The 20686-nt window shown below is 44.0% G+C and overlaps 1 long non-coding RNA gene across 1 annotated transcript in view; it reads right to left on the bottom strand.

Annotated features, from left to right (window-relative positions):
• Positions 1-9223: 9223 nt before the first annotated feature.
• Positions 9224-20686, bottom strand: part of LOC142603702 (uncharacterized) — a 127997-nt gene continuing 116534 nt past the window's right edge. Inside the window, exon 8 of the long non-coding RNA XR_012837590.1 lies at positions 9224-9251. This is a non-coding gene — a long non-coding RNA (uncharacterized LOC142603702). The remainder of the gene's footprint in view (positions 9252-20686) is intronic.

Raw genomic sequence — 20686 nt, 5'->3', positions numbered from 1 at the left:
GAACTTCAATTAAAAGAGTTTCAGAGGAGCTGCTGAAAGCCAAGCACTTGCCATTGAAAGCTTAATTTAAAATGAGAAGCATTTTTACACCACATTTCCCAGTGCAATTCCAGCCCTGATACTAATTATGTACTTTTTTTCTTGAATGATAAGTTTTCTTCTTTTTCAGATAAGCGTGTGGAAATGTATATAAGTTTTATCCCCAGGTGTTATGACCAGTGCACATGTAGTGGCTGCACTGGCAGAAGAGCCCATCATTGTCGTGCAGAAAACAAATCTACCCTCTCCACTCGGAAAGCAGTGGTGAAATTTCACTCAGCTCTTGTTATCATGGGCAATATATAAGGATTTAGATGTCCGATAAATGCTATGACTAGCAAAAAAAATGTGGTTTTGGGGAAAGGAGTGAAATCTGGCTTCAGAAAACAAAACGGAACAAAATAATTAAAAATAAAGATGGTGGTTTAATTTCTGCTTACCAGCTTATTCTCATACAATCCTAGGAATACAAGGTTAATACAAAACCTCACTGTAGGGCCCTTTTGAATACCAGTGGAGTCATGCAACTCACTCCTTGAGCATGGCTTTGAAAATATATGCCGTGCTCGATCAGATGCACGACGATTCAACCTGAGCATCAGCTTCTGGGCGTGGAAAGGGGACGCTAACGGGGTTGTGAAGACTGATCGACACTGGACAGTGGATCCTAGAGTATCAACGGCCCAAAAACATTAAAGGAAATGATCTTGTTTTAACCAGGTATCAGGAAACAAATTACTTCAGAAACCACTTAAATAAGTAATACTTTACTGTATAATGAAACATGATGAAATAATTCTGAAAGGGTTTTAGGCAATGATGGGGGAAGGTGTCCAAAATCCAGCACTGTGTCAGGGACGCAGTTACCAAAACAACCTTTATGTGCTATAGGGTTGAACCTCTGCCCGAGTTATCTGCAATGCAATTGAATAGTAACAGATCCACAGACTGTAGCTGAGCTCTTGGTGCTGGCACGAAAGGGGCGAGCACTGCAGTTTCAGGGTCTTACACGCAAATGGCAAAAACAAAGACTGAAAGGCCTCGTTCCACTTAAAGCATTAATTTCTCATATTTCTTCTAGTTTTCATTTTACGCTGATCATTTCTTCTGTCCTCACTGTAGACCAAAGACGTTAAACTCATTTAAGAAAGGTAAAAAGAAATTGTCCTCAAAGGCTCCCCAGTCTCTTCCCTTCCCGGATGCTTTGTGAGGAACCTCAAGAGGAGGTCTTCCTTCTTTCACCTTTTTGGGAGATCAGCCACATCCTAATACCTTCTCTGACCTCATTGCTTTCAACAGCTGTGGGGACCAATCTCCAAAACTGCATTTTTGTAGTCCTAGAGATGCACTGGAAGTTCAGGTTGCAAACACAGATGGTAGTGAAGTTAGTGTGCTGGATTGTCTCTTATGGGCTCAAATATGGTCTTAAAGCTGTATGAACACTCAGAATATTCAACCTTCTCACTGTTCATCCCCCATGAGATCCTCCTCATTTATTCTACAGGGGTGGATCCTGCCCTGTTGGAATTTCACAGCGTGAGAGCATCAGGGGGCAGCCAGCCATTTCCACGTTGGTATCGTGTGACTTGGTGATTAATGAGAAGCTCCTACCAGAGCCTAGGCCTGAAAGGCATCCTCTTAATGGCCATAGCCATCTCTGCATGACCAGATATACAGCGGGACAAAGGTGACGAGGCTCTGGAGAGGCGTATGGCTGCAGCTTTGCTGGGTTGACCAAAGCACTCTGTTTATTTATGCTGGCTAGATGTCTACCGATGGAGCAGCAGACAGCTAGTGCAGCATGGACAGACAGCATCTGATCTCCCATACAAACTCCCCAGCAACGATTTTTATACCTGCAGAGTGGTGGGATACCAAATCAGATCGCTGTACGCTGTGTTCATGAGATTTTGGGTTGGTACCAGATGTCCTGGCGCTGGGATTGACATTCCGTTGAACCATGTACCAGGACAAGCGTTTAATATAGAAGCAGATAACCTGGTCCGAGTTAGAGGAAGCAGCTGGTGACAGTCTGCTGCACAGACCTGAGCTGACACCACCTAAACCAGGCTGCTCCCAAGATGTCCGGGATTTCGCAGATAACGAGAACCTTCCAATTGATGTTTTCAGCCTGCTACAAGGCAGCGAGGGGAAAATCAAAGCGGATTTTTCTCTCTGCTCAGACCTTCCATTCGCACAGTTTCCTATTTTACAAAGAGACTGATGCTATTTAAAATGCCAGAGCCATTAAAGCTTTTGTTTTCTCTAAATAAGAAAGAAAATGGTTGCTCACAGTTTTATGGGAAGCCATCAATCTTTCCCAAAACGACTTACTGTACTGAAGAAAATAAACATCGCTGCGTCTGTAAAGCAGAGCAGAAAGGCTGCAGTCATGGGCAAAGCACTGCTTGCTTTAGCAGCAGCAACATATTAAAGACAAATGTAGTCCACTGAAAGTGACATAAATAAGTGGATTTCCCATCTGAAACATTGTTTTTAGCAAGAGAAGCTTTTAATCCCTTAAGTTCATTTCTAATCTGTCTTGGAAGTGCTTGTCTAAAGAATATTACATTGATATAAAGGATTTAATTTATTAAAACTAAACAGCAGCCAGCATACTACTAAAGAATATCTTGTACGCAGTACTCTCCCAAATGAATAAAGCTGCTACAGGTAGGAAAAAAAATATGCACAAACGCTTGGCACAGCATTCATTAAAAATTCACACATTATGTTCCTGCGCTCTGCTGCTCGCTGCGCTTTTCCCAATAAAGCAAACACTTTAGAATTCATAATACCTCTTTATCCCATGTGCACAAGTGACCTCCTCTCCTTTATGCACCTAGCAAATGAACAAGTACAAAAGGGAATAGAGTAAGCAGAAAACTAAACATGCCCTCTCCTACCCAAGAGCGTAAAGGGAGGGCAAACAGAGGTTCGCTGAAGGGTTTGCAGCAGCCTCTACCAAGATGCCAGCGCTCTCGCTACCCATCTGTTTTGGCTGGTGCTCACCGCCTAGACAGCAGCAATTATACAGTTCGTCAGTCAATTAATTTTAAGGGATCTTTCTTAAAAATAGCGGTTGAAGCAGACAAAAGCTGCCTTCAAATTACATTTAAATCACTCTGCAGCCACAAGTTTGGCGGACTGTTTAACCAGCAGCAAGAAGCCAGCCACCAAATGACAAAATGTCCTTGTCTCTTCCTGAGGATATGAGAATTTCTCCGTGTTTCTAGAAGTCCACCTTGAGACATCATGAGCCATCTCCCCGGTTTCTCCGTGAGTGCTTTCAGTAGGTGAGGCGGTGTCCAAACACAGTACTTTCAAACAAGGCCCCAGAGATGTTTTAATCCTACACCCCAATCATGGAAAAGACTTGCAGAAATGTTGTGAAAATGAGTAACCACCTGTCTTAAGGGAAGATTTAGTCCACAAGGAACAACCTACTTGTTCGAAAAAGTGCTGTTATGTATAAGGCCTCTTTCCTGAACTGTGCAGTTCGATACCGTATAGATTTTCAGGCTTTTTTTCCTGTGTCTTGCCAAAAGAGACATTATTTATGGAAAAAATTCTGCTCTGCTATGGCACAGTGTATGCGTTGTGACTCATCTTACATTACACCCATCGATTTCTTCTGAAGTCACAACGGAAGCATTCTGTTGCAAATGAGATCAGTATTTGGGCGCATATTGTTATCACACTGGATCTCAGACGAAATTATACATGACATAGTTTCCGTTCATTTTAATAATGGCCAGCAGCCATCCTGCCTCCGTTTCGAGCCCACATACCTGAAGTCAAACAGGGTCAAGATTGGTCAGCGCTGGAAGGTCTCCAAAGAAAACCACGAGGCAGGCGGAGGGATTATTCAGGGATTAAGATTTTAAACCTGCAGAGGAACATGTTCACGAGGACTCATTGCATTAGTAAGTGTTTTTCACGAGGCAGTCTTGGATCGGTGCTGACTAAACACCCCCTAACCAGTCCGACCAAAAAGAAATAAAAGAGTCAGCAAGTCATGCTGGCTTTTGCCCGATACCAAAGTAAAGCGATGCTCAGAGTATTACACACGCGCAGTCGTGGCAGTTCTAGCAGTACTGGCAAGTGGTTGTGCGAGCAGAAGGAGGACTTGGCTTTCCTGAGCTCTTGCAAAAGAAAAAATGTCCGTGAAACTGAGGGGGGTCTTTCACAGGAAACCATTTTTCTCTGGGTGTTATATAAGTGCACATTTTAACACAGTAAGCAAAGGCAATGGTGAAAAAAACCCTTCTGGAAGGAAAAAATGAATTAGCACAGACAGTAAAGGCTTCTGTCTAACAGGAAATCCCTTTTCTTCCTGCATTCTTCCAACCATTTTAGATGGTGCTGTAGCACAGTCAAGTGGTACCTACTGACATTTTTATTTTGGGTAAAAGCCCATGAAAATATTAAAGCATGAACAAGTCATCAAGTCAGTTTATGAATCAATACACAGATTTCCTCCATGCCCATAGCTGATTTCCATAACCATGAGCGTGCTGAAATCCTGTCTAGATGCCAAATCAATTTTTCTTATATATGAACATCACAGCTACTTGAGAATGGGAATCCGTGCCAAAAACCTCACGCTCTTAACTAATTATTTCTGTGACTCCCTCCTTGCAAAGCACAATGACTGCCACATAAATACACACAACGTTTATTAGGAACAGGCACGCTTCCCACAGGTTCAGCCTGAGTGCAGCAGCATCCCTGACAAGCTCATCTTCCCGAACTGTGCAGCCAGCCTTTATCACAAGAAATAGTTCTGCTTTTCCCAGGACTTTTTTGCTGTGACGTACTCGAGCACTTATCGTCTCAGGCAGGGCAGCCAGGAGAGTATGGAAATTCGCAGCTCTCCGCAGAAGCGTCCTGCAGAGAGATCTTTGCATTTGGTTTTGCTGGTCATTGCTACTGGTCTTGCCCAGTGTCATCGTGCCCTCCCATGTGCCCCCCACCATGTAACGTCCAGAGAGCTCTGTCTCCTCAAAGATGAAATCCCGTTAGAGCTCCAGGACCCAAACGTATTGGTAACACCAATTTGCTCTCCGTTTGTCCTGAAGACCTCACCCCCAACGTGCCTGGGTTCCGGGAAGGAAACAATAGGGCTGCCCGGAAACTCTGCCGCGATCCCTTCGGCACGAGGCCGCACCCTGGGGCAGGGGTGGGCTGCTGATGGGATATCCCGGCATCGAGCTGCTCCGTGAATTCAGTGCAGGGTCTCCCCCTTGCCCAGCCCGGAGCTGCTGTCTGTTGGCAGTGACATCAGAACAATACTTCAGGTAAACAGTTTCCAAGGGGAGGTACTCGTTATTAATGCAGACAGGTCTGAAAGTAAAAGCAAACAGCATTGGCAGCACGAACTATTAATGAGAGTGTCATCAGGGAATCCGTTCTGCAAGCCACGCGGCGATTCGCAGGGCATTTCCTTGCAAAGTATCTGGAGCAGACGCTGTGCAAGTAGCGGTGAAGCGGAGCAGGCCAAAAGCGGGGTTAAAGTACCGAGGCAGCGCGGGTGAGCAAGCAGTGAGGAAGCCAAGAGGCTGTCGGGACAGCAGGGCCTGAGGAGATGTGGGGTGTCCTGCAGACCAAAAGTACGCTGATGTAATGAGCTACCTTTGCAAAACAGGGATGGCGCGGCCGTGGCGACGGTTAGGTCTTGGTTCCAGGCTCCAGGCGTTGTCCAGCTTTCTGCACGTCAGGCACCATTGGGCTTCTGCACGTGCGTGAGAGAGAGAGTGTGTGTGTGTGCGCGCGCACAGGCGTGAGGAGCGACAGCTAGGTTAACCCTTCTTGGCTACCCTTGAATCAGCAAGACTTGTTAACAGGGCGTGAGGTCAGTGATGGAGTAATGACTCCTCTGGGGTGCCCTAGATATTTGTTTCTGGGTGTTTCTTCATATTTTGACAGTTTAAAACCATCCGAAAAAAAGAGAAATAAAAATTATTAATACAAAATAATAAAAATTATAATAGAGAATATATTAAAATTAGATAATTTTAGCTAATATATTAATTAATTTAATTAGTCGATCGATACAATTTCTAAAATAACCAGTTAAAATTATATTAGATAAATTATACATAGTGGTACATCAAAACCTGCCAAAAGCCCTACAACAAAGGAGGGAAGGAAGGCAGGAGCCCTTTGTGCCTGCTGGGAGGGCAGGAGCAAAGCTGAGCTCAGAGCATCCCCCCCCAGCAGCCCCAGTGGAAGCACGTAAACCAGCCAGCTGAGCTGACCCCGCCTCTAACGTTACGGTTTTGAAGGGAAAAAGGAGTCTGGTCAAAAAAGACTACTCTTGTTTTTCAAAGGCAGCTTCTGTTGTTGGAAAATCAAGCGGGTGCAGAAAGAAATCCCTCCCTGGTGTTGTACATTAATGTATACTTTGTTGAACATATTGCCGGCCCCCACGGTCCCACCACCCACAGCCTGAGCTCTCGGCTACCCTTCCCCGTGCACTTCACTGGAGAAAGCGTGAATCTTCCTCATTTTAAGCACTAGCAGTAACAAGAAAAGGAAATGTCCTACTCAAATGTCTCCCAAATTACCACGTACGTAAGTTACAAATTAAATATATTATGCAAAAAATCTGAATCGCTCATATAATGTAAGAGGACAGGGTGCATTCCAGGCTGCCTGGTAAGATGCTGGTTATCTGCAGAAGGTCTGGGGGAAAACTGCTTCCCTCGTTCATTAGGTCTGGGGAACGTCGTGCAGTGTCCTGCACCAAGGCAGTCACGAGAGAGGGGGCGACCCCGGGGGAGGCTGACCCCGGGTGGTGTGTTCACTGCCTGGGTTGGGACCGGACTCCAAGGCACCCGAAAATCGGCAGCTGAGAGCAGCCTGTCGCTGTGCCACGGCCACGTGAGGAGGCGCTGGGTGTCGAAGCACTAATTCTGTGGCACCTCCTGGTGCTCCAGGGCCTTGGACCAGCACCCAGGACAAATGCTGGTACGTTGAGCATCGGCTGAGCTCCAAGGATTTGTCCGAGTACTTGTCAACAGGCACTCTCATGCTTTCCCCTAATTTACAGAGAAGTTTCAGTTCACTGACAGCAAGGTTTCTGGGCAGCACAGCCCCGTCCCCCGTGCTAATCCCCCAGCGCACCCTGCCAGCTAGGTGCTAACTGCTGGCGCAAGGGGATTGTCACCTTCCCTCCCTGCCCTGCCCCAGCTGAGCCGCGGCGGAGGGAATGCCGCAGCCATGGCGCACCGCAAGGCAAAGCTGCTGCAGATTCCTCTTGGCAGAGAGGAGGAAAAGTGGGGTTTGGGCTAGTGCTCTCCGCTGCGATGAGGCTGAGCCCTTCCCAGAGGGAGACTGTCCGTGCTCCCCTCCGGTCCAGGACACCACTGGGGGACAAAAGGCAGCAGTGCTCGCTAAAAAACTTGGTGAGCGCTGGCAGAAGTCCTAACGCTGGAGGACTGCAGTGCTGCAAGCAGTATGCAATCTCACCCAGCTGAGACCTTCATAAACCCTCTGGTTCAGACCAAGCACGTGCGGTGCCAAGCTCCGTACATCAACCCATGGCCCCTCGGAGAAGGCAATACTCAAACAGTTGTTCCAACACATGGGCAGTGCCATTTCGTAACGTCAGATTGCCATTAGCAAATATAATCTAATCTATAATCTATAATCTATAATCTACCTACGTAGAAATAAAAGCTACAGACAGGACAAAGCGTGCCTCTGTAACAAAACCATAGCTTCTCTATGTACTTGGTACACCAGTATCCTAATTCTATTATAGTCAGCTAATTCTTTATTTAATGGTTAATACTAATGATAGGGACAGTTATTTCTTAAACATTTTAAAACTCGGGGAGAAAAATATCCATCCTATGCTTCTTGTTTGTTGATGTTTGGTTTTGGCCTTAGAGCTGCAAAAACTAAACTGCTTACCATGATTCAGAACTTACTACATTCTACCTCTGTCCCCTAGTTTACATAAAGAGATCATAACCTCCCCTGGCACCATAATAACCATGCCTCTACAGGCAGCAGAGCCAGGCACAACGGACAAAAATCATCAAAATTGCTAACCAAACAAGCAGAAGGAGTTATTAAAGAGTGCTTAAGCTCCCACATGTTTATTTTCAATGATTTCCACCACGAGCGCTGCCTCGGCTCTCCCAAAGAGCCAGGACACTGATCGTGCTTTCATTAAACTCGGCCCTGTCGTCAAGCCGAGACACTGGATAAAACGTGTGATTATTAATCCCTTCAATGTAATTATAGGTGACAAGAAAAAAAGAGGGGAGACCGCATCAGTGGATAACTTTGCTCACAAGAAGAGAGAACAGGGAAGTATGATAGCAGAAGTTATAAATGTTTCTCATTCAACTACGATGTAATTTTTTGTTTTTCCCAGTAGGATCCATTGGGTTTCACCACAACTATATACACATACTATTTGGTCAATAAAGTTGGAATTCTAATAAATATAGAAAAAAGGTAGTGTTTTATTAAAAAAAAGGGGAAGGAGTGAGGTGTAGGCGACAGCCCTCTGATTTCTTCTGCTGCCTACACCAAAGAGCGAGCAGTTCAGGAACCATTTACAAAGCTTGTGTGACTTACTGGACTGCTGAGTCCAGGATGAGGTGACTCGTTGTGTCTGGGAAAAGATGTTCCTGAGCTACAGTAGAGGCGTCGGGTGAGTTGCGGAGATGGTGGAGGAGCCGGGCTGCGGCAGGGCTGTGATAAATGAGTTCCAAGACGGGAACGGGAGCTCCAGGAACACATGAGGGTCTGCAGCCATGGAGCCTTCGCTCTGCAAGAATTGGTACCAGATGACTCAGCCGTACAATCCGATGCAGATCACACTATGGACATGTGATTGCTTCTACCAAATTAGATACAGCACATGATGTGAGCTTGTGCCAGCTCCACTCAGGCTGTTGAAAGACAGACAATAAGGATGAACAGACTTAAGACCGCGTGGGGCAGTCAACCACCACCTATTCGAGCAGAGACCTTCTCCCAGACTTTACCCTCCAAAATGGTGAACAAGCTTCAACCTGTGACGGTAGGATACACTAGATCGGTGCTTTGCATCGCAGGGCAACGACGTTTCAGTAGCGGGAAAACTGGAAGCCGGATGAGCTGTGTCGCCGACAGCAGCCAGTGCCGCACCACGCGCAGGCGGGGGAGGACACGCGGCGCCGTCCCACGGCGGAGGGGCTCTGCTCTGGCAGCTAGGAAGAGAAGGGAGGGGGCGGGTAATTGCTAGCTGAGACCAAAGACAGCAGATATTATGTTGAAAAACCTGACTTTCTCCTGGGCCTGCTGTAGAAAATAGGTCTAAAACTCAGGCTATACTCTGCAGCGTCCCTGGGACTCTGATTTGCAAAACTGAAGAAAACCAAACCAACAACAAAAAACCCCGGTCAGTAACCCAGACCCCAAACCCAAACTTTCTGGCTAGTTCATTCAAGGCTATTTTTCATTCTACTTATCACTGCCACCAACATTTGCTTAGTCTTGAAGAAAACGTCGTCATTCTGCAGTCAGATGTTTTTACATGTACATCCATCATCGCCTGATACATCCTGACCTTAGTTAAAACTTATGTTTTCTAAATTGTACTTTTATGTTGAGCAAGCCCTTAGGCTACACTGTTAAAAGTTTACATTGAAAAATCATTTATAATTGGTTTGTTTGAGTTATGCCTGTTGCAAAGTCATCAGAAAGGGCAGTATTAATTAGCCATGGCTTACATATAGTCTAGACAATAAAAAAAGTAAATCATTTTACCTTTGTAAAAAGCTTTCAGTATTTACCAGTTTTAACAAATGATTCTGATATAAATTACATTTAAGAAAAAAAATGCAATATGATTTACAACAAAGCTTCTCCATTTGAATAATTTATTTTCCTTGAATATTTTCATGATATACACACATTGCTCAAATAAAAATATGTTTATTGTGAAATTGAGACAACCAACAAAAAAAATCTTAATTAATTCCATTTGCTGTGCAATAGCTTGGTTGGAGGATAAACAATAAATTTCAGTTTATTGCATAACGTCCTAAGTTTCACTACAAAAGATTTGTTTTCATTCCGGGTATGTAATGATGGCAATTGCACAGAATGTTTAAATAGCGCGCACAACAAAAAACTTTCCAGAGATCCAGCGAACCCTTAGCTGCACATATTGCTTCAGCAAAATTAAGGAGGCAGTTTATCTGGGTTAGACACTGAAGGATTGAGCCTTTATTTCCAAACATCCTCTCTAAGTGTCTGACATAGCTTTGCAAAGTCTTATTAAATGGGTATCAATGAATCACGGGAGTCCGATTTTATTTATTCACCACGTCACTGCGAAGAGGCATAGGAGTTTCGGATCACGACATTTTGCAGCAGATGATGTTATTTAGTTCATAATCAGTGGTGGCAAAGCCACAAAACAGTAATAGTGCCTGGTAATGCCAAGAAAAATATAATAGCAGTCAGAGAATTTATCTCACATCTACCTTCATTTGGAAACAGACTGCTTCTTGATCCTTGAGGAGATTGACAGCAGATCACAATTTCTGCATCGGTTTGGATCATAACTCGCTTTCTGCCCGGGACCACATATGTTGCAGTTTATCCTGCCGTCACCTGATACGACGGAGGTCAGCGTGGCGGGGGCGAGGAGGAAGAACTGACAGTGCAAAAATGACTGCAAGCAAAAGGCAGTCTTCAGGGCTGATTCTGATCTCAGAGCAACCAAAGATCAGCATGTATTTAAACAGATAGGGTTACTTTAAATAAATGTACAGTAGCAAAAATTCCAGGAAACCCTAAGGCAAACTGGAAAAAATAATCTGCTCTGTTTCCTTGTAGTTCTTTCCTATTTTATACTGGAAAAAAAGAAGTGGCGGGGGGGGAGGGGGAGGTCCCAACGCGGACAACAGCTGAAATGAGGGAAAGAGGGGAGACTAACTTGCTTCTACCCCAGGGCTTTGCTCAGCCCAAAGTCAACCACTAACTCAGGAGACATTCCCTTCTTTCATCTCTCCCATTTTTTCACTGACAAAGGCAACAAACTGTAGGCAAACAAGGACAAGAAATACAAAGCCCCATCCCTGAGCTGTTTCTTGATCCCTTTCCTATGCTTACCTCCCATTTTCTGTTCTTCTTTCACAGACCCATCCTTTCCCAACAGCTCCAGGCACAGGTTTTTGAAGTAAATGAAGCTGATTGAGATCTTGCTGACCCAGGTTAAATACAGAATTCATGTCATGGAAGCCAGAGGAGCTGTATCAATATCAAACCGGTGCGAGAAAAAGTAGAATCAGACCCAGTGGTATAAAGGTATGGAAGCATATATGTCCCAGTCGCCTTTTATTCACATCAGTTTAACATTAATGAGGTGCCATTGGCTTCAGTGGAAAGGTTCCTGACTTACAGAAGCAGCAGTAATCGGAGATGCCAACGGCGCCTGTGTTGTTTGGCACGGCTCTCCCGGGCAGCGCAGGGGCAGAAACGCTGGGAATGCCTTTCCCTGCCGGCTCTGCCCCAGCCCTCTCCCCGCTCCCGGCTGAGGTTATTCTCGCCCACCTGCTCTGGTGAGAAGCTCCCGCACGCGTGCTTGGCGTCAAGCACGGCCACGGAGGTTCTCTCCATCCTTTGGCACTGCATTGGGGTACGTGGCCGGGGACCGGTGGGCCGGCTCGGTGGCACAGCCCCTGTTTTTCCCCAGGCGGCCAGCCTCGAGTCCTGTTGTACCCGGCCTCGCTTGCCAGGTTGAAGAGCAGCTTCCACCGGCAGAGGGAAAGAAATTATTTTTACAGGTTTGTAACTCATTAAAGCACTGGACGTGTTCCAATACGAGTCTACTGTCGGGTAGGAAAGGAGGGAGACATGTTCAGACTGTGGTCTACAGCAACACAGCGGTAGAATTTGGGAGGCAGTTCTACTGATTAAAACTCTACTTTCTGGGTGTTCTGCCTGTGCCAAGAGACTCAAGCACATAAACCCAAGGTAATGCCCTTTCACTTGCATGATTCAGGCTTGTGTCATTTCAAGTTTTAACGGCAGATTTTGAAGGGTCATTTCAACCATGCCTTATTAGACAAACACTCGTGAAACAAAAAAATTCCAGCGTCACACAAACAACAAAATTACTTTAGATCTTCTCGGGTGTGGTTCTTTGGTGCCTTATACTTCAGGGACTTGTACGCATGTGAAGTAAAACACTTCAAGGATCCTTCTAATACTACTACGGTCACACATTTACCTGGTTGGAGAAAAGAGTTCTTCTCTTTTCTTTTTTAGAAAACTTGTAAAATATAATTTACGAGACTTCAGAGCCTTTGGCCAAGATCCAGAAATCAGTACATATCTTTGTATTAATCAAAAATGAAAAGTTTAAGTAGAAGCCGGTAAAATTGTGTCCTCTGACAAAACTGATGACCATCTAGTAGGATCTGACAGCATTGGCCTTCAGATGTCAACCTCAGTTGCCTGTTACTTTCCGTAACAGCTCTAACCGAGGTCTTTCATGATAGAAACAAAAACTTTTTTGTCTTTAAAATTCACAGAAAGCTTTAAATTCCTCCTCTGTTTCAAGTAGAGGCAACATATGTGTGACACTAGAGGAAAACTTAAAAAAAAGACATCTGTGCACAGTAAGCATTCACAAAATGGCATGCAGATTCAAAATTTTTTGCGTGTTCTAATTTTCCTTCTAATACTTTACCTGTTACTGTCAAAATATCCCTCTGTCCATCCAGTGCCAATTTGTACACACTTATCCAGTAATTTGTACAACTTATCACCAATAATTTTACTCACCAGGAAATGTGTTTTTCAGAATAATAGCTAAAAGATAGAAAGGTTGAGGCTAAAGTAAGGAGAAAGAAAAAAACATGAATTGAAAAATAGATTCTCTTGCTTTGCCCAGGCTGTAGTTAAATGCACAGAGAGTGGAAATAAGTCCCCCAGGAATACGTCAAACCAAGCAACATAAATGCAGCCTGAATGCACAAAGAGTGAGCAGCAGTGCTGCCAACCTCAAATAGTCACAAGTCAGAAATGATGCCCTAGAAAACCAGGAGATGTTAAAGCTCAATGAATGTAGAGGTTCGTTTTATTTGTTTGTGAAGTTTGCATTTGAAATCCATGCTTAGAATCTTTTTTTCTATCCCTGCGAAGCCTAAAAACTTTTAGGAATAGCTATGCTTCTCATATGACTCCAGGAGCCAGGGAGTTTGTAGAAAACATCAAACTCAAAGAGCTTGAAGGGGCAAACTCGACAATTCTGCAAGGCAACACTAAACAGGACACGCAAGCCGTGCCACCGCGGCTGGACGCTCCCTGCAGACCCGGCGAGAAATGACCCAACGGGATCGAGTGCCAGCAGCCTGGGCCAGCCGTGCAAAATCACGCTCCCAGCGTGCAGTCACGGGACGGCTGCTGCTTTTCTGGCCTGGCCTCGGGGGTAACGCTTCTCCTTCTGGGTCAGAAAATTTGGGGCAAGTTTCTTATGGGTAAATATAGGCCAAGCAAATACATTCTGCTTGGAAGGAGGGCATTTCTGAATAAACACGCCCCATTTATAACTTTACCTGGGTGAATTTTGTCCTGGTTTCCTTACCAACACAACCAGCACCACAAAGAGAAAAGAAACACACCTTTTAAACTTGTGCAATAAAAATCTGCAGAGCAGCCAGAACATTAGGATTAGCAGCTTTGTCTTTCTGCCTTTCATTCAAAAACAAAAAATGCTTGCTTTTTTTTTTTTTTTTTAAATGCACATCAGTCTATATATATTTCCTTTGAACAAGTTTCAGGAACCAGTGCGGTTTATTACAGTTCCTTTCCTGAAGAAGCCAGGAAGCAACAGAAACTTGCTTCAGAAAGCTAGCCAGCTCAGCCACCAGCCTTCACAGAGATGCGTGCTGGACATTCTAAAATCACTGGGACAATCTTTTTGTACACTGGTGCAGCATCACTAATTTCACAGGGGTCATAGTGCTGCAATGAGTGAAATTTTCCCCAGTTACAAAATCACAGCAGCTATTATCGGCCTCTAGTAGTTTACTCAAACCCCTTAAAACAACAGACCCAGGTTTTTTTGAGAGAGGAAATGTCGGACGAGATGCCAGTGTTATTCCATTTCTTCTCAAGAAAAAGGGTTCGGTGATCTCTAAGTGCAGTCGTTCTTACGCGGCACAGAAGCAAGCACACTGGGAAATCGGAGCGTGAGACGTGAAAATGGAAAGTTAACTTGTGCTTGCGTGATTTTGAAAATGCACCTCAATGCCTGCGGACCTCTCCCCAACATAAATTTTATTCTAGTATCTTAATGACTTATTAACAATTTAATGAAAAAAGAAGAGAAAAATGAAAGGCATACACTCTTTCTGAGAATTATGGTCCTACCGTCAGTCCTTGCCTTGTGGCAGTCACTGCACCAGCTGAGCAGGGGTGACTCCCAGATGGAAACAGGACCGAGAGCACTGGCTGAGAACAGCATGGCCACCATGCCCGGTCAGGACTTGTCTCTTATTCCCAGGGCTGCCACTAGAAGAAACTTCCCCCCCCCGGGGCCATCCAGGCAGGGCACAGGGGCTGGGGTGCTCCGAGAGGGCTGCCAAGTCCCATCTGCGGAGGTTTCCATGGCCCGCGGGATCAAGCCCTGAGCAACCTGCTCTGACGTCCCTTTCTGCTCCAAAAGACTCAGGATCTCCTGAGGTCCCTTCCGATACAAATGACACTCTGAATCTGTATTATAACCATAATTACCCTAACTGAGACAAAACTACTGTCCTCTACCATGTTTCACGTGATAAAGCATAAACAAACAAACCCAAACATAAGCAAATGCAGAGATAAAATCGAAGCTCACATATGAAAACACTTTTGCCACTCAAGGGACCCCTTTTTTAGGCAGCATTTGCAAGGACAAGTGATTCTCGCTGTCTCCACTCGCTCCCAGGTGCCCCCTGCACCTATCACACGATACCCTCCAGTGTTGCTGCCCTTCTCATGGTTTCAGCGCTCCAGCTCAGCTCACACTCTCCCACGCCCATGTCAGGATACACCATCCAGTGATGAAATCCACCTTCACCGAACACCATGCCAAAACCCCAAGCAGAAGCGAGGCAGGGTTTCAGTCCCGTTACGGGTAGGAAGCCTTCACGCTCAGCCTGGAATGAATTAGGAGCTGCAGTCTCAAGTGCAGCCTCTCTCGTTGAGGCTCTTTGGTGAGATAATGCCCTTAGTTTTAAGCCTCCATCACAGGGAACGTGCACAGCATTGAGAGTTTCTCACGTTATGGTCAGATGGAAGCTCCCCACAGCCTCCCGTTGCAATGCCCTGGCATGGAAGAGCTGAGAGTGTTCCATGACAGTCAGTCTTTCCCGTTGCCAGATCCGTAAGGTACGCCAGGAGGTCCCTCGGCAGCTCCCAGCAGCAGATAGACAGTACTTAAATAGATATATAGCTATAAAGAATAAACAAATTTTATTTTCTACTTTAGGAGCCAGTGTAAATGGCTCACTGGCCAGCAGAATTATGCAATAATTGACATACTTTTAAGTTGGAAATTACGCAGACAGCATAACCACAAGCATAAATATGTTCCTATCATATTGAAAATAAGCTTTTCTTTCAATTAAGCAGTTCTCTTTTTAAAGAATTGGCTTATGATACGGGATATTTCTTTCTTGGCATTTTTAGTACATAGGAGCTTAAATTTAGGTTACCAAACAACCAGCCTGACCTTTTCCCAGAGCTTTAAACCCCAGACAATTCCCATGGCACGCAGAGCTTGCTCAGTGCTTTTGAAAACTGGACCACTTCCCTGAAGTTCTAGGAATCTAACTTCCAGGTTCCAGGCCCGACAGTCCTGGACTAATAAGTTTCTGAAAAGAGTAGTTTTCCTTAGTTAAATCCAGACAATTGTAGGCAAGCCTTACTGGAGTGAGATATATAGTCAAAAGTTCAAAATGCTTTGTGTCAGTAAACTTCAACAAACGATCTAGGCAAGAAGCACCAGCTATCAGAAAGAGTTTTAAAAAACACAGATCATCTGGTTTTCCATCTCTCCAAATGGAATTCTGAAATGTCATCAGTTTAAGGTTTCAGATGAGAAGATATTTTTATCCATTTAAGAAAAAAAATCCATTTCCCATGCATTAGATTCATGCGAAACTCTAATGTTAGAGGATATGTCCATTCTGCTCACTGATAATTTATCCTTGACAATCCCAGTGATGGGATTGGAAGTGGGTTGAGCACCACAGCATCTCATAGACGGTCCTGGCTCCTCAGCGCTATTCCTGCAGATAAGATATAATTCGTGCTCCCCTCAGGCACCAAAGGCAATGCACCAGTGCAATAATCTTCTGAGTATCCCAACATTTACAAATAATTGTAAAGACCTGCTAATATGGTTTAGTTCAGCAACTCTTCACAGTGCTGACTGCTGACAGAAATGACAACTAAGAGGGTATTAAACAGCCTTAAGGATGTCTTGAAGGAGAAGGCTTGTGAAGCAGTTATTCTGAGGAACAAGTACTGAGAAACGTGTTGAACATTTCATAATTGTGGCCTCTCCAGCCCCGTGTTTAGTTCATAGACTGTACAAAAGACGGTGTTTTGGGGTTTTGCAAAACCCCCTAACAAATCGTGCTGGAAATACAATGGTGAAGTTACAGCACAGTCATAGGTGGTTTTGTTCAGTCATGTTCAAATTCTGTTTCTAAACAGGTATTTAGGTTGAATAATGGAAGTGTCAGTGAAACTAGTGTGTATATATCTGAACAGAATGACTTCTCATATTTTCTCAACCACTCATTCATGCCTTCTGAACACTTCTACAGGTACAACCCTGACTAAATAGCTTGTCTGAAGTAAGGTAGTAATAACAAAAAGAAATGTGTTACACTTCTGCAGTATTTACCCTGTTCTTCCCATCCTCCGTAGATAACACATATTTCCCTTGTAGCCACAAAATTAGTTGAACTAACACTTATGAGACAAAACAAGCCAAGGCACAGGTATATTTTAAATGTACTTAATCAGAGGGTAGAGAAACAACAAGGCAAAATTTTGCCAGCATTAATACAAACATACTTTCCGATACACCTGGGCCAGCAGTGGTTCTTGAGCTCCAAGTACACGTCCTCATCGATATCTGCTCCTAACTGCTGGTTCTCAGCAGTCACTGCAAAGCAGGTGACAGTGACCTTCATTAATAGGGTGTTTTTGAAAGTTTGAAGGGGTTAAAGAGTCCTATAGGACAAATTAGGAGTCTTGATTGCTAGAAGTATTTAGAATAGCAATTATTATAGATTGTTTTCACCAAGGGAACAACAAGTGACGCAGGAGCCAGAAGTGTTGAGGTTGGCAGTACAGCAGAAAACTAGGGAAAAAAAAAAAAAAATCCAGATATATTAACTCAGATGCCCCCTGTGTTAATTCCACTGAAATTAATTAGGTGATTAAGGGAATAAATTTTTCAGTGTCAGTTGTGACAACACTTTGTCCCATCTCCCTCGTGCCAGAGGCAGGGTGTGCTGTGCCTCCTGATGCTTCCACCAGAGCTCTGGATCTCCTCCTCTCTCACCATGCTGAGCTGCACAGCAGGAAGACGGTTTTGGGTTTCAATTCCTGCCAGTGAAATGCTCAGGAAGCCAGAGCTGGTGTCCACAGAGTCACCACGAAGGCCTGGAAGCCCCTGCCAAACTTCAGGAGGTACTCAGGATGATGCCCTGGATTCTCTGTGGAGTTGTGACCACCTGTGGTAACACTCAGCAGAGAAGCAGTTGTAATTTTTGCATTAAGAAAGCACATGTAAAGCTTCCATTCATTTCACTTTTGAAGTCGGATAGGAGAAGTTGGAGCAGGTAATAATTATTAACTTTCTGGTTTGCTACAGATTTCTTTTAGCTTATCACTGAGTCTGCCTCTGCCTCAACTATCCCATCCATTAAATGGTGTTACCATTAATTCCGTCCTTCACATAAGTATCCTAAAAGTAAATCCGTAAAAACTGTGAAACACTCAGACCACAATAAGGAGACATTTAAGTCCCAGAGAGAGATGGCAAGCTCGTATATTGCTTAAAAGAAACCAGAAAAAAGCCGTGGTTTTCAGGGTTTTTTTCTAATTATTACTGAGAATACATTCATCTTCCATAAAAGTGTCACTTTATATCCTTATATTAAATTTATCAGACTTTTTCATATAGTGCATATTTCTGAGAAAAATGCATGCCTACAACAACAAATGAGAGTCAACTAAGAGACAGTTACCCATATTTTATTCTTCTGGAAGTGGAAAATCCAAGCACATAAATCAAAGTGACCCCAAAGCAGTGACCAGCATGCCCGGAGCAGATCAGCAGTGGTTTCACTGACCTCCAGACTCATACAGGGTCATATTTTCACACAGATGAACTGGTCTTGAACTGCTTTGCCATTGCATTGTGCACAAAGAGACCCCAGCTGAAATGTGTCTCTGCTTTCTGTTAGGGTAACCTGGACCGCTTCCCAAAACAAAAAAAATCAAACCCACATTCCATTTTTAAAAGTGTTTCTCTGTCCCGACATTCTTCTGGATCTCTTTCTTCTAGTCTTGATTTTCATAAATACCTTTGCATGAATTTACAGTTGATATTCATATTATTAAAAACAAAACCAAAAACCACCAAACAACCAAAAAAAAAGAAAAAAACCCAACCCTCAGAATTTGTTAATAAGGCTTATTCTTTGTTTCTGAAAATTTTTCCAGGGCACTTTTTCATGCTTGTGACTCAGACTATTCAGTAAGCGCATAAACTCTGGGCAGCTCGTGAAACCTGTACGCTTTCCTTCTAACAGCCGTACGCTTACCGCGTTCCTTACATTGGAGCGGTACTTCACGACTGCTAATGTCATTAACCTGGCACTTTCCCTGCTTGGCGGGACGGAGCACTGAGGCACCGACTATAAACAAGCGGTTCGGCCCTCTGCTGAAGGCCACCACAAAGCTTACAGAAGCTTATGTGCCATTAGAGCTTTCTAAATATACTTGTATAATGGCCCACCAGTGGGTAAGCCTTGCTGGTCTCCCAGCATCGCATCCAAGCCTCTAACTGGCTCTCGGCACAGGGATGAATTCCATCAAAACCAGAGCGTGCCATGCCACGTAGAACATCTGTGGCACAGGCAGGAGATGAATCCAAACCAGTCCTAACTCCCCGTTTAATGCTTCAATCACAAACCCGGCCTCATCGTCATTCTGCGACAACGCTCTGCTCACTTTTGGGAGTGCTCCCAGGGGAAGAAGGAGAAGCCGAAAGCAAAGGCAGGAACAGAAATGGGCGGCCCGTGAGGCTAGGTCCCCTCCTGCAGAGCTGGCTTCTAGTTCCTACACTAAGGGGTTTCTGTGGATTTCATAAAATAATTACGGCAGTTTGGGGGGTGACTTCTGTGACAGAACTGTGAAAAAGAGAAGCAAAATTTGCCTCTTTCACAGGCCCACATTTTGTTTCTAGTTTCGGTGCCACCGTTCATATTAATGACAAATGCACAATGTTTTTGTTGCCTTCTTTTTTGCAATGGAAGTGATTTCTCTCTGTCAAAATCAATCATCATATCAGTTTTAATCAGATAAAGCTTTTGGCTTCTACTATCTAAATTGCCCTTCCCACAGTGCCTAAGACAAGCATCAGTACTCCATCACAAAATAAAATGTGTTGATATTTGATAGCTCATTTGAACACGATGGTATTTACATCTTAGTTGGTTAGATTTTCATTTAACACAAGTTATGGGTTCGCATTGAAAATAAAAACAATACTTCTCTGTTCCTCTTGCCATTCATGTCTACTTTTGTTTCAGCCTAAAATAACACATTGCTGGAGGGTATTTTCTTAACACTGCCAAGCCTGAATGCAAGCCCTGTGGAAAATGTTTGTGTTGGGCTTGCCATGGTCCAGGCTAATAACAACGTGATGATGTATAGGTGAATTCCTGCTCCTCAAGTCCTCTGTGACATACGGATTAGGCCTGCCCTTATCTTCTAAGACATCTGGATGAGTGTCTGGGTTTTAATTTCACAATGAAATCACTGGGGACTAGAGTTATGTTATGTGCTTATGAACAAAGTGGAATATCCCTGGTAAGGGCAGGAGTGGATTACCTTAGATAACTCCACTTAAACCAGGGAACATTTGAGAATGTTGAAGAAAGGAAAGAGGTTCCACCAATAAAAACAAACAGAGGCCTAAATTTGTGTTCTGTGTACTAAACATTTTAAAGCTCCTGGAGGTTGAAATATGACCACATGTAAATGGACTGATAAAGCTAAGGCAACTCTTGAAAGACCAGATCAGGCTTCCAGGACAACTACCAGCACTAAATCCTAATGGCATGCATAAATCATTTGGAGACAGATTTATTCAGAAGATGCCACTTTAAAGTCAAAATACTTTGCTTTAATCACCAGAAACAGTATGTGCATGCTAACATTTGCAGAAAATGCTCTAGGGTAACATGAAATTAGTACCCTAAAATTCCTAAATACATGCTTTTCCTAAAATGAAGATTTTTATCTATTTATGCCCATAAAACTGTCAGAAAAAAAAGACCTGTGAGAGCATAAAAGGGTTAGTCCTGTTTACTACAGCACAGCCATGGACAAGATTAAA

This window comes from Balearica regulorum, chromosome 13 (assembly GCF_011004875.1).
Source record: "Balearica regulorum gibbericeps isolate bBalReg1 chromosome 13, bBalReg1.pri, whole genome shotgun sequence".
Taxonomy (NCBI): Eukaryota; Metazoa; Chordata; class Aves; order Gruiformes; family Gruidae; genus Balearica; species Balearica regulorum.
The sequence above is the reverse complement of the archived record's forward strand: the minus strand, read 5'-3'. Positions and strand labels throughout refer to the sequence as shown.